Source organism: Lissotriton helveticus, chromosome 4_1 (assembly GCF_964261635.1).
Source record: "Lissotriton helveticus chromosome 4_1, aLisHel1.1, whole genome shotgun sequence".
Taxonomy (NCBI): domain Eukaryota; kingdom Metazoa; phylum Chordata; class Amphibia; order Caudata; family Salamandridae; genus Lissotriton; species Lissotriton helveticus.
This window is the reverse complement of record NC_136063.1, coordinates 1,217,372,570-1,217,388,067: the sequence shown is the minus strand read 5'-3', so window position 1 is coordinate 1,217,388,067 and position 15,498 is coordinate 1,217,372,570. Positions and strand designations below refer to the sequence as shown.

The 15,498-nt window shown below is 44.7% G+C and overlaps 1 protein-coding gene across 2 annotated transcripts in view; it reads left to right on the top strand.

The window, feature by feature from the left end:
- AHRR (aryl hydrocarbon receptor repressor) overlaps positions 1-15,498 on the top strand; it is a 937,398-nt gene that overhangs the window by 43,519 nt on the left and 878,381 nt on the right. The window lies entirely within an intron of this gene.

The following is a 15,498-nucleotide window of genomic DNA, read 5'->3' as shown; positions in this document are numbered from 1 at the left end:
AAGCGCCCACTGCCTGCCAAACGCGTACCAAACTGGCGCACACACATAGCCAGGCGCACACCAAGCGATGGATAATGCGAGAGGATAAATACAGCAATTAGTTCAATTACTGTCTGCTCCACACAGCCACCGTATTCAGCCAGATAACTGAACAAGGAAGTTTTAATCCAAAAATGAAAACAATACAAGACAAGCCAATACGTGAACCCACCCACCCGCCTAAGCTCCTAGAAACAAATGGCGGCCGCAAACATCCTGAGGGAAAAAAATAAGACAAAACCCACTGCCGCATGACGTTCTAAAAGGGGCGGGATGAGTAAAAATCGCCGGAACGACCACCAATCTGCTTGGGCAACGATTGCCAGATCTCTCTTCCAATGGCTAGCCTCCATTTATGGAGCTAGCCAATGGAAGAGAGAGGCGGGACAAAGCCCCGTACTGTTCTAACATAAGATTTCGCCTGCACGAACACTGCTGCGCAGTGCTACGCCAGGCGAAACCTAAAAACAGTAGTCACAGCACTAGTCCTATCTAAATTGGACTACTGCAACGCTCAGCATATCAACATGCAACAAAACCATCTATCAAAACTGCAAACACTCCAAAATGCTGCAGCTCGGCTTCAGTACGGACTTCAAAATATCAATAAGCGGCCTCTGCACTTAGAGAGCTAGACTGGCTGCCTGTCAAGAAAAGAATCAACTTTAAGGCACTGTGAATTGCTTTTAAAGCACTACACAACATCAGACCTGATTATTTAAATCAAACATTTGCCTGGTACATTCTCACCAGACCACTATGCTGCAAAAAATGTTATAGTCCCCAATATTCATAAAAAAGTGTTTGGAGCGGTAAAGGTTTTGTGGTTGGTACAGCTATACTGTGGTAATCTCTTCCTCTCCAACTGAAAGAAACTACTAATATTCTGTATTTTAGAGATCCCCCTAAAACATGGCTCCTCAATCCATAACCTGTTTCTGTTCTGTACTGTTTCTTCGTCAGCTGTAACCATAGCTCTATAACTGTTCTTCCCATCAAGGAAGCGCCAAGACACCCTTGGGTAAATGAGCACTTTACAAACTAAGGGCCAAATGCATCAACAAACCATTTTGCGATTTCTTAATTGCAAATCCTTGCAATTCGCAATTAGAAATTCGCAAAACGGAATGCATGAAAGTGTGTTTAACACTTTCTGCGATTCCCAGGGGATCACAAATGACCTACCTCATGAATATTAATGAGGTAGGTCGCAATTTGCGACCCCTTACGAATCGTAGAAATCATGGGGATGGTGGCCTACTGGGGTCAGCAGACCACCATGTCCGTGATTACTTTTAAATAAAGCAATCTTTTTTTTGTAAATCGGCCCGTTTTCCTTAAAGGAAAACAGGATGCTGTACAAAAGAGAAAATTAAACTTTTCCTTTCATTTTCTAAGAGCAGGCCTTGGTCTTTGGGTCCACTGCCTGCTCTTAGAAAATGCATTTACAGACATTCACAAAGGTTAAGGGGTCCCTTGGGGACCCCTTCTCATATCGAAATTGATTCCCACCTACTTCAAGTAGGTGGTAAAATGCAAATGTTTTAATTTGCAATTTGGTAACAGGTTACTGAATCGCAATGTGGGGTTTGCTGCATCAGAAGAGCATTTTTTTGCGTTCGCAAACAGCCGATTCTGTGAATCGGCCATTTGCGAAGACCAAAAATGCTTGATGCATCTGGCCCTAAACAACATGTCATAGTGGCCACCCTAAGCAAGAGTACCAGCAATGATCATCTCGGTGCTTGATTGCCAGCAGTAATGTACAAAAGGAATTGTCAATTTAGAATGCTTCTACAAGGGTAATACATAACCGCCACAGCTGCAATGCCCTCCTGGCACTGAGGTAATAATATTATTATAAGTCTCCCAAGGCTGCGTGATTTATCACTCAAATACCCACTTTAAAAAGATTTTGGAAACCATAAGATCTGAAAATACAAAACATGTTCATACCTGATACACACTTTTCAATTTTGGTAAACATATATTAATTCAATTAAACAAAAGCTTCTAATTTAGTAGGCTGGCCTGCACACAGTCAAGCTACTCTCAGGTAGCTGAAGAACTACCAATAGCTCACGAGCTACTCGTTGGAGAAGCCTGATTTTGTTGCTATTGCTTTAAATTTACTTATACAAATTCTAAAGGAGATGTTGCTCATGAAAAGAACTGGATCTTTGTCCCCTTTGAGATGCCCCTATCGTCATTAATCCTAGACATGAGGAGTTTGTGGTAAGGATGTGGAAGGCTGCCGAAAGGGTCAACAGGAACACCATAGCTGCAGAACTTTCATCTGGAATGTCTGAGTAGAGGAACGGGCATCCATTGATGATATTACTGTGCACTTATTTGGTCTGAAGCCAAGTGCAGAGGATACAGTTAATTTCAAAATATGCCTTTAATTGAACTGTTTCCTCTTTAACTATACTTCCCTTAGAAGGAGAACATCAGTAATTGGGTGATAGATGTTGCATCAGCTATGCTCTCTCTAGAATGGGTAACACACACTTATTTCAGGGCATCTGCAATACACCTGGTATTAGAAGGGCACAGAATTCCTGATATGTGGTAGATGTTCTTCAAGATCTTACTAATAAAGATCAGAAGCGCACAAGTCTCTTGTACTCTGAGTGAAATTCAGTGATGTAACAGTGGACCAAATGTCTGTTAACTGTTCCCGAAAAGAATCCTTTCCATCAGTTTGGAGGTCTAAGGCTGACTTCTTGTAGACCTGGAAGGGAAGGCACATGTTTAGGCAATGGCCTCTGGCAGTAGACACAGATAGTACTAGCAGATATTGAAGGATATCAGAGGTGGCAATGGGCTCTGGGGGACACTGCAAGTGTTAAAAGACTTCACTGTGAAGCTGCTCTCTTTGAATTGGTAGGGTAGGGTGTGCTAGAAATCATAAGGACCACATCGGGGCTGGCAAATGAACACCACCCCTGCTGCTCCAGTTGGCGGAGTAAAACATTGTGAGTTCCCGAAAGCAGTTGATAGGGTCCAATCTCTTCTCTACTGGTGAAAGTTGTCTCAATGGTGGTTGGGGGACAGTCAGAGCCCTCTGAAATAGATATGTCTTCAGATCAGTGTTGAAGGACAATATGCTGGGGACAGGTTAAGTACCTTCTAGTGTTGGGTTTTGTACAAATGTTCCAGTTTTGATGTGGGGATACCGGAGTGCCAGAATCCCTGATCCCGAACTCCATCCCAGCACCAAAAAACACTGATAATGATTTTCTACTCAATGAGGAATATTCATATTGACACTGAGGCACTAGCTCTGTATGTTTTTCCTAATTTCTGGGGTGAAAACTGCTGACTTTTCTACCTGCTCTTAGAATGTGGAGTGTGTCAGCTGGAGAGCAATGGAAGGCTTGTGGGGTGGGGGTCAGTGCAAACTTAAGCTTGACCGGGGGAGCATTGTCTCCTTCAGTGCTGCCAGTCAAACTAAACTTCCGTTTGGGAATATATTAGAAGGGTCTGATTACAACTCATACACCATTCATACCCAATTACCCTCAATATCACCAAGAAATCCTAATAGAAACAAAGTTCCAATAAACAGGTTTATTCCTCCATAAAAACAGGTTAAAAAGTGAGTCAGAAAATACAATAAAAATATTCCATTTGACAATAAATAAACCAAACAAATCTTATTCTTAACATTCATAAAATGTCACATCAAAGATCCTCAAAAACCAATCAATCATTCAAAATCTCGAAAAATACATATAGAGAAAAGGGAGAAAACATCATAGACATTTAATTATTTTGTCATTATGGTGCGCTAATCGAACCACAAAATCCTTGGTCAAACCACTATGATGACAAAGTCTCTTTGTTCAATCACCGCTGAGTTGATTTAGCGCATAAATAACTCAGCATCGATGTGTTTCGGTGGGTTTAAATTATCCAACCACCTTCATCAGGCACAGAGATAGATATCTCCCACAACTTCAAATCAGTAAGAATAATAATGATGTGGTGTCAATCAAGTCCAAATTCCTACGGGTTGGCTCCTCAATATTCCAAACCACCCATGGATTTCCTTTCAAGGTATTTCACTGGGAGATTTATTAGTACCTGAATCCCTTAATATAGTATCACATACTGGATTGAAAAATCTCTGCTTGTCTCTCTGTCCAAATAATATATATATGCGGAATGAATCCGAAAACGGTGCCGGGATATAAATAACTCCAGTCCACCCAGGATAACCTCTTTTCGTAGGCCTATTGTTTATTCAGTTAAAAAAGCTGTTGCAGGGGCAGTGTGTGATTATGCCTGCAGCACCTGCTGCTTTTTACAAGGTCCTGGTGTCTCTGAACATGGAATTATCAAATGTGAACCTGCCCGAAGACTCTCAGAATTGGGAGCAGCAGAAATCCACCTGAAATCATCACTTCAGTTCATATCTCACCACTCATCATCAGGGCCTTATGGGTTATTTCCCTCTGTTTCCTGTGTTCAAGTTTGATTGAGTAATTTGATTGGTGCTGCACTGTTTGAAAATCAATATTGATAAAAGCAAAATGTTAGTCTTTCGCAAGAAGGGTTTTCCAATAAAGAAAGGGTATAAGTGGCTGTTGGGGCACGAAGAACTTGAATTGCTCAATACGTCTCTGTATCTGGGGAAGGTTTTCTCAAAAAACGGGCGTGACTCAGAGCACATCAAAAGGTGTGTTGGCAAGGCCGCCTCCCAGGCCGGAGCTCTAAATAGAAATATAAGACCTGGGGGAGACGTCATTTTAATCATGTTCTGACAGTATTTAAGGTTAAAATCCCTCCGACATTAACTTATGCTGCAGAAGTTTTGGATAGGAATTACTGACTCTCTTTTGATAAGGCTGAAGGCTGGTTTTTCCCTCAAATCTGTAATTTAAATTCCTTGGCTGCCCCACATGTTCTTTGTCTGGAATTCCATTTAGTTTCTTCCTATATTTTGTCTTTGGCAGCGGTTCTGAGGTGGGGGAACTCCCTTTTCTGGGGGAATGAGGGCACCCTAATGGCCGCCTTGAAGTTGGAAATCTTTGCAAAATTAAAAGATAAATCAGCTTTTTTTAGATCATTCGCCAATGCAAACCATTCATTTGGGCTTAATTTAAACTGTGATTTACCCATGCCAAAGCCTGTATTGAAGTTATTTCTAAAGAAGTCAATAAGCACGATTAGTACGGCAAGAGATATAGCTTCAAGTCACCTTAAAGTCCATAACGGGGTGATCTGTGCAAAGGGCCGGACTGGCTACCAGGCAGCTGTGTGTGCTGCCGAGCAGGGGGATGATTTCTCCGTGGTATGGGCGTATTTCGTTGATGGGGGCCTGCGTGCGCTTTGAAAAAAAAAAAGCAAAACGAATTTCGTTTTGCACACACAGGTCCCCATCAACGAAAGCATCCCCCTGCTCGGCAGCACACACAACTGCCCGGTAGCCAGTCCGGCCCTGTTTGTGCGAGTGCGATGGGGAGCAGACCCCAGCCCTATCTTTCATGGAATATCCCACACGGAATCAGAAGGCTAATATTACTTTTAAGAACTAACCTGCTGCCCCTGAGAGAAGTAACAGGAATTTGGGAAAATACTCCTAGAGAGGAGAGAATCTGTGAACTTTGTTGTTCCCAAATACAAGATCTTAATCATGTGTTATTTGTGTGCCCAGAACTTCTAAGGGCAAGGCGAATGTTTTTGAGACCCTTATTTATTAAATGTAATATTCGTTCTGCTCAGGAGGCACGATCTTTTGTGTTGTCCCCTCCAAATGAAATGACTTGTTATAGAATATTTCAATTTTTTAAAACATTCCTGGATATTTATTAGAATTGTATTTGTTACAAAGTATGTCTTTTTTATTGTATTGGTGTATTTTTGTGGACCTCCGTTGGAGTTACGTAACAAATAAACTAATTGAATTGATTGGTGCTGCATGGTCTTAGCGTACATATGGTGCTATGACCAGAGGGGTGGAATGATCCTCCTTTCCATTATAGGCTGAGAGTTAGTGATATTTTATGAGGATGTTCTTTGGTATGTAAAAGCAAAAATAGGTCTTGTTCTACGAAGAACCAATACCGTATTACTTTGTGCATGAAGACTATGGTTGCACCTTGTTTCAGAGGGCCATGGAAAGGTCTTTGCTGTTTTGCCACTAAGTGCGTTTGTACACAAAAAACTGATTGATAGAGTGCTTTAATGAATCTCAGCCACTGCAACTCAAACCATTGGTATTTTGCACACCATGCTGTCTGACTTTGGGTCCAGTTATATGTAAATCAGCCGTGACCCAGTTCTATCCAGTCCTGGGTTGCTTGTTTTCTGGGTCAGGGAGAACCTGGCCTGGCTGTTAGGACTGGAATGGTCCAATGAGGCACAGGTTCAAGACTGACTTGCAAATGGTTGGGTCCAAACTGAGGTGGCATGGTGGGCAAAAAAATGATGGATTGGGAAGCAGCCCAAGTGATGGTCAGTGGGCGAGATCAATGCAAGCATTCCAGCCATCATCTTGTTGTTTTTGCATTTGCTGCCCTAAGTGTGCAGGGTATGCCTAGACATGGGTCCTGGGCTCATTGTGCCACTGGAACCAAGCTATAACTGGCTGAAGAGCTCTAACGAGGGCGATACCAGTCCTAGGTGCTTGTGTTCCCGTTTAGGGAGGACCTAGTCGGGCAGTTCGGGAAGGACTGTTCCCATGAGGAACAGGCTCAAGACTGATTTGCATATGTCCGGGTACAAACTGAGGAAGCGTGTTGGGCAAAAAAACTATGGATCGGGACTCGGCCTCAAACGATTGCCAGTTTTAGAGATTAGTTAAAGCATTCATCCATCACCTTGTTCTTTGCACAAGCTATGTTTGGGCACTGCTGAGGCACAGACAGAATCCTTCATCCAGTGGTGGATGCCTCTGAATGTAGGTGTCATGTGATATTTCATGATTGTAAGTGTGAATGTTAGCATGACCCTGGTTTTTTGTGTGCATGGATGAATATAAATAATTACATTGCATGCTTTTACAACGCGGTCGCTACAACGACCGCGTTGTTAGTACGCGATGCATTTGCAATGCAAGTCATTACAATGACTTGCACTAGGGGGCGCTCTGGGCTTAGGAATTGTATTAATTACTATTCTACTCCAGCTTGGGCAACAGTAGGGAAGGTGTTGGAATTCATTTCCAATACCTCAGCGCCCCCTAGTGCAAGTCGTTGTAATGACTTGTGATGTAAATACATTGCATACTAACAACGCAGTCATTGTAACAACCGCATTGTAATAGTAGCGTGATGTAATGACAGCGTTGTAAACGCTGTTTCCCGCATGGATTCAAGGGCATCATTGCCAAGAAACGCCCAGTGCGCCTAGCTGTGATGGAGGGTGTGAAGTTTTCAGTAGGAGAATCTTCTGTACATGTAGGGGTTGCAGAGGTGTGTGATGTATTCAAATATTGCTGTTACATTAATTTATAGGCTGATGTTGGTAAGGAATTAGGGGTGTCCCTGAAGGTGAAGGCTACTGTAGGAAAGCACTTTTGAGTCACTAATGGGACAGAAAGAACTATGAGGGTTTCTACGCGAGGCTGATTTTGTTTCAGATGCTGAATTAAGAAGTGTTTGAGGGATACCCATGGGGTAGTTGTCACACTAGGGTCATCAATGTATTATGTATTTGCAGTAAAGCTCTCCCATTGAGAGAGAAAGTATCCTAGGTCGGTCTTGATTTGAATCCTGGAAAAAAAACTCTAGTAGGACATCGCCCCACATTGACAAACTCTGCCTAGTTGGAGAATCCCCAGACCAAAGAAAGTGTGGGCAATTACATACTTTTGTTTTAAATTGATCTTTATTTAGGTTTCATGTATTACATACAGCATGACAGTTACCGCAACATGCCCCATGGTTTACACTGTTTTGCCATCACATTTTAGTAAACGTTTGGTAACTGCACCTGTATTTTAGAAACTTGCTTCAGAAACATGATTCAGTAGCACTAGCTATGGATGAGCAACGATAACCAATATTTTTTGTTTAAAATGTTTTATTGGGATTTTGTATTTTGTTACCTCAATCACAATACCGGTAAAAGAACATTTCATTGTGAATTACATTAACACATGTCAATTATCAGTCGAGTAATCACATTAAGAGGAATTACTTACACCGTTCATTATGCGCCCTAATAGTACAGGTATGGTACGATCCCCATGCCAAGTGTTACCCTGTGCCCGGCCTCAGATTTGATGGTAGTGTGTGTATCGGCCATTGGCTAGGTATGTCAGTTTTGATCAGGGCCCTTTGGGCATTCCTTTCATGTTCCTTTGTGGTGTGTTCTCGCTCGTCGTTGAACTTGTGTGTTCCCATTACAAATTAATCGGATTCGGAACCACCGAAGCAATGATAACCAATATATATATAACAATAGTAATTTTAACAACTGTGAAATTAAAGAGCCACACAAAACTGTGTAGTTCAACGTGTGCGTATGTGGGTTGACGTGAGACTACCTCTACCACTTGGTTTCTGATTGACAATGTGAGGTGTTTACTTTTATCCACTAAGGCTAATGTTTTTGTCTTTTCCATAGTAATGTCTAGATAAACTTTCTTCCAATAAATAATACTGCATGCTAATCAATTCCTTTGAAACTTTCCAAATTAGCGGCATGCAGTAAAAATAGAACATGAAGTCCCTTCATTTTAGGTGACAAGAAATATGTATTCTGTGTTATCGCTGAGAAGGTAGCTAGATATACTGCAAAAAGAGAGGGTGAGAAGACCCATCCGTGGCAAAGCCTATTCTCAATCAATATTTTCGTGACAGGGGCCCTATGGCTTGATAGCACTCTCTGCTTTAACCATCAAGCTATCAAGCTCTCCGCCACCTGCTTCGGCCTGATGAGGTTGTTGAGGAAAGTTCTGCCCCTCCTCACTCTTCTGGCCTGAAGGATTATGATGCAGGCTCTGATCTTGTCTCGCCTGGATTACGTGAACGCCCTGTATTTGGGTGCCCCGTCGATTACCATCGAAAAACTTCAGGTATCCCAGAACTGCGCGGCACGTTTACTTCTGAAGCTGCCTCGGAGACACTCAAGAATAGCTGCTTTGAAAAAACTCCACTGGCTGCCTATTCATGCCAGGATTCCATTTAAGGCGATGTGTATAGCCCACAAAGCTATGTGGCATGCTGGCCCGGCTATGATTTGCTCATTAGTGACCCCCCTACCATCCATCGAGAAATCTGCGCTCTAGCACTTCCTTTCTTGCAGTCCCACGGAAAGTGCAACGAGCCAGATGGGGAGGTAGCTCCTTTTCTTGGAAAGCTGCCTCCGCATGGAACTCCCTGCCCCCCACCATACGTAGTAAACCTGATCTACAAAAGTTCCGCAAACTTTTGAAAACATTTCTTTTTCACTAATCTGCGAAGCCTGATTGTTGTCTCTGCCTACCTGTCCGAAGCGCTGCGAGGCCTCCGGGTAGCAGCGCGATTTATAAAACTTATTTTCATTTCATTCATTTCATATTGTATCTGACTCCACTCTAGCCCATTTCCCTCTATGTAGCTCTCCTATAATCACTAAGGGCCATATGTATCAAGCCTTTTTCCTGTTTGCAAACAGGCAGATTCTCAGAATCGTCCCATTTGCGAATTGGAAAAAGCCTTTTAGGATGTATCATTCCAAAAGGCCATCACAAAATAGAGATTTGCAAAATTTGCGGTTCGCTATTTTGCGAATGCAATTAAGGAATTGCAAATTGCGATTCCTTAAATGCAATTCTGGAAGCACCAGAAATTTGCTATTTGGCCTTAAGGAATTGCAAATTACCACCAACTTCAAATTGGTGGTAATTTGCGATTTTCTTTAAAAAAAACACTTTTTAGATTTTTTACAAGTGCCATATGTCCCACATACATGCCCTTAAAGCATGTATGTGCACAAAATGTTCACACATGCATATTTCAGGGGGTGCAACAGTGTGTGCTTTTTGCACCCTTGCAACCTTGAAATTGCATTCTCAATTTGCGATTCTCTAATTGGTAACCGCAAATTGAGAATGTCTTCCAATTCATTCCTATGGGCCTCCTAGCCCATAGGAATGAATTGCGCCAAAGGGTCTCCCTATTTATGAGGTCAAAGGCCGAGCAGAAATCTACAAAACAGCAATATAAATTTCCCCTCGTTTCTCTGGCTTTCTGGGTAATTGCCCAGGGACTTAAGCAGTGGTCAACTGTCCCATGACCTTCTTTGAAGCCTGCCTGCTCAATAGGGATTATATTATTTGTATCAATCTGGGCTTTCATGTAGTGTAGAATTGCTTTGACATACATTTTAGTCCCAACGTTGATCAGGCTTATCAATTGATACCTTTTCGGGTCAGGGGACTTTTTTTTCTTAAATATGGTTTGATGTTTGCCCCTATCCTGCTATTTGGGAATGTACCTGTTATTCAAAATAATTCAAACGTTGGAACGAGTAATTGAATCCACCAATCCATATTACTTTGAATTATTATTGCGGGAAAATCATCAGAGCCAGAAGCTTTTTTTCAGGTTCATATCCACACTTAGAGGCCAGGCTCTCCCCTACCTTAATCACCTTTGAATCCTTTAAAAAAAAAAAAAATCCAGGATTGCGTAAAGATGGAAGACCATATTTATCATTATTTAATGCAACGCGGCAAGACACCTTGCTGTGCTATGCAAAAGGAGAGAGCAGGAACACACCGTATCCATCAAGATATGGCGCACTCCTGTGCTGGCGCACCAACTGCTGCCTAGCACCAAAAAACTCACACTTGCATCTTGGAGCAAGGGTACCTGCTTTACAGGCAGGCTTGTTTCTGTGCAGGAAGGGACACCTTCCTGCACAAAAACAATCCTTTGAGACTTTTTCCTCTTTCTACATGAATGTAGCGAACATGAAAAGAGGAAAAAAACAAGGAGAAATAAAGATATTTCTCCTTGTCATGCCCTCTTTGTGAAGACATAGCGTTCTGATGCTTTCTAAGTCTACTAGTAATGGTAAATATGGGTGTGCTTCAGAATCCATGGGCGGCTGCAGAAGAACATCTATGCTGTACCCATTGAACACCTCCCTAGGCCCAGGAAAACAAGGCAGCGACTTGTGCTTAACATAACATGTATATTTGTAAAGCGCACGTTAACCCGAAGCATCTTGGCACTGAATAACAGATGTTTATTGTTACCCAACTCAATGGTACTCATTTTATCGACCTGTGATGGATGAAAGGCTGAGTGGACCTGTCGGGATTTGAACCTGTGACCATGAAGTTGAACACAGGCCCCTGCAGTGGACGTATTAGTCCACTGAGCCACCAGACCCAGCTGCGCTGCCTTGCATTACTCCAGATTTACCAAGCCATGCAGGACCATGCAAGATGGCATTGCGTGTCTTGGTAAATCTCATTTTAGGTTTTTCTCCGCATTATGCCCCCTTGCTTGCCAAAAGGGTGACGCACAGCCCTTGATAAATATGACCATATTCTAATGGGCCATTCTTGTACCCCTGTGTAAATGTTTGCCTGACATGGGAGTCCACTGCGAAATGACCATTGAGCCAAATGAATCCAGATTCTAGTAAGCATTTCTAAATCTGAGGGGTGGGGTTGGCACAGGCTGGCACATCCCCCCTTCCTGACATAGTTTTTCCCACCAGTCTTCCCGCCAGGGTGGGGGTAAGAACTGGTGGGGGCCAGTTGCTGGGTACAGCAAATGGTCTGGAGAAGCTCTCAGAGGCGGCAGACCTTTGAAGCTTCCCCCTGCCCATCCTGAGGGAGGAGAACCAGCACCTCGCATAGGATGTGCATTGTTGCAGGCCCAGGAGAGCGGGGGAGGCTCTCCACCCAGGGGTCCAGCAACATGTCTGCTGGGTGGCAGCCTCTGCAGCCACTCAGGCCAGACGTGGATTGTAGGTTAGGGTTTTAGAGGGCATCTCTAAGATGCCCTCTGGTGCATTCTACATTAAATCCCACACTGGCATCAGTGTGGGTTTAATGCGCTGAGAAGTTTGGTACCAAACTTGTCAGTCTTTAGTGTAGCCATTATGGTGCTGTGAAGTTCGTAATGACAACCTCCCAGCCCCATATACTCGTAATGGCAGCACGGCACTTACAGTGCCCAGGAATGGCCCTGGGTACTGCAGGGGCACAGGGCTCATGCACCTGTGCCCACACCTCAGGCTTAGGGCACCCAGCTGGAGGGGTGATTGAAGTATGCCAGGGCAGTGGGTTCTGTGGGCATGGCACACAGGGATGTGTGCCATGTCAACATTTGGTTTGGTTCTGTACTTAGGCACTCAGCCTGCCAAGGCAGTGTGTGGGTGCCAGGGTACAGGGCCTCTGAGGGTGGCACAATAAGTGCTGCTGCCCTCAGGGGTCTTCTCTGGTCACCATGCCCTGGGTACCTAGGGTACCATTTACTAAGGGCTGACAGGTGGCCAGAGATGCCAATTGGGTTTTGTTTCAGTACAGTTTTAGGGAAGGAACGCAGGCCCTGGGCACCTGGTTGGCAGGAGCCCAGGGCACACTCAGTCAAAGCACATCAGCAATTTAGAAATAAGTGGGGGCGTACCAAGGCAAGAAAGATGGCACTTTCTCACAACTTGTCTTTGGGCACTGGTGGGAGTGGAGCTGATGATTTAAGATGGGGTGTGGAGAGTGGAGACATTGACAACAGTGGGTCTCCATCCCTTTCCAGGATCTCAGGGACCGGCATCTAGAGTGTAAGTGCCCTTTGGATCTATCTGAATTAAGTAATGAGGGAAGCATCTACCCTGATCGCCTGGAGCCGGGATGCAGCATTTTGAAGACGGGCTGCAGGGTGGAGGAAAACCGGAGGGTTGCGAGAGATAGATCTGAGCCCTGTCTGACCCTTTTGTGAAGGCCTCACTCACTGATCTCTTTGGCCGTGAGAGTTTTCCAGATTTATTTTCTGCAAAACATGCTTACTGCTCCCTAAGACCCGCCCAATGCACCTCCTCGCCCAATCATAGCCTAGTTATTACATTTCAGAGACCATGACATTACTCTACTCCTGACCCAGGAGAAAGGGCCACTGAGGTACCAAGGCTCTTCTGTTTCCATTTTCCTTGACTTCATGGCCCTGGTACAGGAGGTGCACTACAATTTCACCGACTTGAAACTAATGCTTCAGGGACTCCACCTCAAGAATTCCATGTTGTCCCCAGCCTGGCTCAAGAATGAGCTAAGTGTGAATACCCGCATATTTCAGACCCGAGCTGAGGTGAAGGAATTTTACAAGACAGTCCACAGCTACCTCGTTGACTCACTCCGCTGGTACGGCTCCACGAAATGAGAGCCCATGCGACTTGTTGAGACACCTGATCCAACACATGATTCGGCAGCGATAGCTGTTGATGTCTGCAGGACACTTCTCTCCTCCACATGATGCCTTTGCAGCCGCACTCACATTTCTCTGGGTGTAGATCCCTGTGCCCTCTGGTGCATGTTGTCAAATTTCACCCAACGCCTCATTCCATGACCACATGACATTTCTATTACACAGCATACCTCAGAACACTGTTATGTCCCATGTTGTGGACCACCAGATGACATCTCTCCTTCTCCTGCTTCTCTCTACTCCCTATCCTTACGTATTTTGCTTGAGGATTTTGGGGGGGATTTGGTACTGAAGGTTGGGGTATGCAGTGTGGGCGGGGGTGGTTTGTTGAATCGCACTTTAATGTTGATCTTCTATGCTGATTGTACATGCCCTCCAATGCTTCTTTTTTCTCTTGGCCCCATGTCCCACCACAATAAGCTATTAACCGGACACATGGAATACACATGCCTCAACAATTGCCACAAGACTACTAGAGTGCTGCCATATTTAAAAAGACATGCTGTAAATATCGCCTTTCTCTAGGATCCTTCCTAAACCTGGCAAGGACTCGCCAAAGTATTCTCTCTATCGCCCATTCTCCCTTACTGTGACAAATGAATTCTGGCCGAGGTTGTGGCCAACAGGTTCTCTCTCCTGCTGGAATACATTGTCGCCCCAGCACAGGTGGTGTTAGAAATGGGATTTCTGGTTGGCTGAGGCTTGCACCAAAGCCAGGCAGAAACCACCACTCTAGTTAGGGCAAGGAAGTTACACTCCAAAGATAACCCCTGCTCACCCCCTTGGGAACGTGACACGAGCAGTAAGGCTTATCCCGGAGGCAATGTGAAAAGCATTTGCGCATGCACCCACCAGCACCAACATCCCAGGCCCCCCACAAAAGGAACTCCACACAAGGTTATATAAAAAAATAGCCTTTGTATTATACAAACACATCAGATAGTAATCACACCATATACATTGTGCCAACTGGCACAGGCAATATTTACAAGGAATTCTATACACCTGACTGGGCCATCTGGACCACTGTCAGGATTATCACAAAGTGAACTTGGTAAAGATGAACTAAAACATACAAGTAAAAATAGGACATAGAACGTACAGTCAGTAAACACTGATAATCACTGCACTTGCAACAGTCTAACTACATTAGACCCTCACCACCCAAGTAAAACCTTACACTAGGGGCGTAAATCACACAGGGAAGTATAATCTCCCTAACATACCTAAACAGGTAAAACAACCTCCTATGCAGAAATCATATCTAGAGGCATCAAACACAGGGTGCGCAAAACATACTACACACGGTACATTTCCTAACACCCAAAAAGTAGTACGTGAATCACATCAAGGTCCAGGTTGCGCCACTGCGCCAAAACCTAAATGTAGCAGCTGGCCAATACTTGCTGGGCAGCTGAGGACAAGAACAGGGCCTAAACGCTGCTGCTGGCACTAAGTGCTGCGCAGCTGGGGAAGGCTAAGTAGGGGCGAAGGAGTGCAACTCACTCCTGAGTCCAAAGACATGTCCCTAGAAAGAAAACCTAAACGGTGCAACTGCCCACTACTTGCTGGGCAGCTGTGAAGCAAACTGTGACATGGACCCTCACTGGTCCTCAGGAACAAAGACTGCGCCAAAGGATGGAGCCTTCAAGGCTCTGGCGGTACCTGCTGTGCAGGTGGGAGCCATCTGACTCTGGAAACATGCGGCGAGAATGGCGTAGGAACATGGGCCTCCTCTGGACCCCTTTAACGCTTAGGGCCAACTACTGGAGACATCTAGGCTCTGGAAAGACACAGGTTGGAGCCATCTAGGTTCTGGGACAATGGTGGGACCTGGAACTGTCCCTGGGCCTCTCTGGCCCTTCAAGAACTAATTGCCCCAAATCTGTGGAGCGGTCCGCTGGCAGATGGGGCCGCTCTAACTTGGTGCCTCGCTCCGGCACCACCAACACTGTCTGTCCCCCCCGAGGAGCGGGAATGACACCATTTCCCCCTGCTCAGCCCTACTTGCCGGGCTGTTCTTCGAGGCGGGACGCCAGGCGATCAGCGCGGAGGGGCAGGCACCGGCAATGTGCCTCGCGCCCCCTCC